We start from the raw sequence: 3,363 nt of genomic DNA on the forward strand, positions 1-3,363 counted from the left end.
ATCAGAGTTGGAATATATCTTTTACTCTAAAATACTTCTAGAAATGAACCAATGAAATACAGATGTGCTAGGATGAGAAATGTGGGGTTTAGGACCTATATGTGACAATTCAGAAAGAATAGATGTTGACATGGAGGTGATTTACTTATATGGAAAGCAGGGATGTTAGCATATGCATGTTATTACAGATCATACATGACATACTGTGCTAGGTGTGCAATGGATCTCTAATAGTAAAATGTCATGGATGCACACATGTACACACACACAAATGTATATAAATAATGCTATTATGCTAGGCATTTATTGCACTTATTTTTCTTCTAAGCTTATATGTGCAGACAATGTCTTTCAAAAATAATTTAAATTTGTATGATTTCCTGGAGAAGAGGATAAATTACTCCAGACCCTTCAATGAACACATTGAAGAGTCTTAAGAAAATATAAGCAAGTGATAATATGCTTTATACAAAGAAGAGCCTTCTGAAGTTAATCTCTTAAAAGAGAGATAAATAGGAAGATAGGAAAAGAGGCTTCCTCATAGTCAGAGTCAAAGCACTTCCTGGTGATTTCTTCAGTCAATTCATTTGGATGTACCTGTGTGATCATTTAGCTTCTGTGGAGAAGTGAAATTCTTCTGGAAAACGAAAAAAAAAAAAAAAAATTATTGATTATTTTAACAGCTGTCTTAGACCATTTAGTCAGCAATAAGAAAAATATTGTAGACTAGGAAGCTTATGTACAACAGAATTTTTTTTTTCTTACAATTCTGAAGGTTGAGAAGTCCAAAATTAAGGTGCTCACATATTTGATGTCTGTCAAGGGCCTGCTTTATGGATCACAGATGGACCTTCTTGATGTGTCCTCACATGATGAAAGGATGTGAAGTCTCTCTCAGTTCTCTTTTATAAGGTCACTAATTCCATTCATGAGGGCTCTGCCCTGCTGATCCCATCAACTCTCAAAGGTCTCCCCTCATAACATCATCACACTGGTGATAGGTTTTAACATATGAATGCTGGGGAGACATAGATTCATACCATAACAACAACTATAAATTAAATGAGACTGCAAAGGTAGAAAGACCAGAAGTGGGCACACTTTCTGGTATTAAATCTTGACTCATATTCTGACTCAACAATTTCATACTGATGTGATATTAAGGAAATTAATAAAGCTTCCTTAGCTTTTATTTACTCTTTGGTAACATTGTATAAAGGGATTATTGGGAAAAACAAAGAGATATTGCATATAAAGCCCTAAGAATCATACATAGAACATAAATATAAACAACTGTGATCAGAATAATTGCAACATAATGCAATTTGCTTGTTAAAATGGAACAAAACTCAAAAATCAGATATTTTAGGTTGAATATTTTCATCTAAACACAACTTTAATGATTAAATAAAATCACAGTCAGGCAAACTGAAATTTTAATGCATTTGAATAACAGAGTAATACCAACAATTGACAAAAAAGAAAAAAAAAAAATTTAGCCTGACTTGTATGAATGTGTACATAAAATATCAATGTGACACTTCTTCTTTGAAAGATTTTTAAAACAATAAATAGCAACAATAAAAATATTTTCAGGGGGTTAATTAAAAATAAAGAGCAGAAATGACATTATGGGCAGAGAAGTAGTATCAGGAGAATGTGGTATATATTGATATTACAATTGATACATTGATATTACAGATCTGTTTTTTAAAATTAAATTTTCAAAACTATTATTCCACATATTTGGTCTTTCAACAAATATTTAATAAGCACATCTTTGTGGTAGGCACTCTTCTAAATACTATGTAGATAGTGTTGAACAAACCAACATTCCTGCTTTCATGGAATTTACTTTCTAGGTAATTCACATAAATATAATGTAGTGATATAAATATGATTTTGGTAAATGTAGCTAGAAGATAAGTAAGATAAACTTAACTATAACTATCATAATATAAATCATGTTTACATTCACTTTTTTTGCCTGAATTCTGTACTAACCTAGTGTATATATCAATAGAAGGGAATAAATTCAATAGCTAATAGCAATAACAAACAAACAAAACTTACAGAGTTTAAACTTAACATATAGTAACTTTTTTTTTTTTTTGAGACGGAGTCTCCCTCTGTTGCCCCAGGCTGGAGTGCAGTGTCGAGATCTCGGCTCACTGCAAGCTCCGCCTCCCGGGTTGACGTCATTCTACTGCCTCAGCCTCCCCAGTAGCTGGGGCTACAGGTGCCCGCTACTACGTCCAGCTAATTCTTTGTACTTTTTAGTAGAGACGGGGTTAACATATGGTAACATTTTTACATGTAATGTTCTCATTTATTTTACTAATATACATAGATTATGTTAGTTATGACACTTTTATACTTATAATTTCCTCCTAAATGTTAATAATGAATGGGAACACAATATTGCATTTAGTATTTTTATATTTACTATGAAGTGTCTTCCTGCTTCATTTTCTTCAAATTATTTAGTAGGAAAATTAGGTATATTGTGTACCAAGTAAATTTTAATGTACCCTATTAAATGAAATATAATGCCAATCTTGCTTTTTAATTACTCAGACTTTTACTATGAGTTTTAACTTTGAAATTAGCTGCAATGGCAAATTCTGCTAGTACCCCACTCCCACTCCATCCCCTCCTATAATTGTTTTCCATTTGTCTGCCCAGAATAGATAGTAATAGCCCACTCTTTCTTGCTTTCTATCCTCTCTTGCTTCCTGTGTGAATAACTTCTTGCCAATGGTATATATGTGAAAGTGGCAGTTTGGGGAATCTTAGCAGCTGGCTAGCATGTACCATTTTTTCCACTATGTTCTTTAATTTTCTTGCTGGAAGGAAATGGTTATGGCAGTGGTATTAGTCCATTTTTATGCTGCTGTTAAAAACCTACCCAAGACTGGGAAATTTACAAAACAAAGAGGTTTAATGGACTTACAGTTCCACGTGGCTGGGGAGGCCTCACAACCATGATGGAAGGTGAAAGGCACATCTCACATGGTGGCAGACAAAAAAAGACAGCTTGTGCAGGGAAAGTCCCCTTTTTAAAACCAACAGATCTTGTGGCACTTATTCACTGTCACGAGAACATCACTGCAAAGTCCTGTCCCCCGATGATTCAATTACCTCCCACCAGGTCCCTCCCACAACATGTGGGAATTCAAGATGAGATTTGGGTAGGGACAGAGCCAAACCATATCATTCCACCCCAGACCCCTGCCAAATCTCATGCCCTCACATTTCAAAACGAATCATGCCTTCCCAACAGTCCCCCAAAGTCTTAACTCATTTTGGCATTAACTCAAAAGTCCACAGCCCCAAGTCTCATCTGAGACAAGGCAAGTCACT

General features: G+C 34.5%; 1 long non-coding RNA gene across 1 annotated transcript; it reads right to left on the reverse strand.

Moving 5' to 3' along the window:
* Positions 1-597: 597 nt before the first annotated feature.
* LOC108587465 lies at positions 598-2,126 on the reverse strand. The gene is made up of 2 exons (XR_001906057.3): positions 766-2,126; positions 598-637 (listed from the first exon to the last, which is right to left on the reverse strand). It is a non-coding gene; the product is annotated as an uncharacterized LOC108587465 (long non-coding RNA).
* Between the last annotated feature and the right edge of the window lie 1,237 nt (positions 2,127-3,363).

The sequence above is a fragment of the Papio anubis genome, chromosome 8 (assembly GCF_008728515.1).
Source record: "Papio anubis isolate 15944 chromosome 8, Panubis1.0, whole genome shotgun sequence".
Taxonomy (NCBI): Eukaryota; Metazoa; Chordata; class Mammalia; order Primates; family Cercopithecidae; genus Papio; species Papio anubis.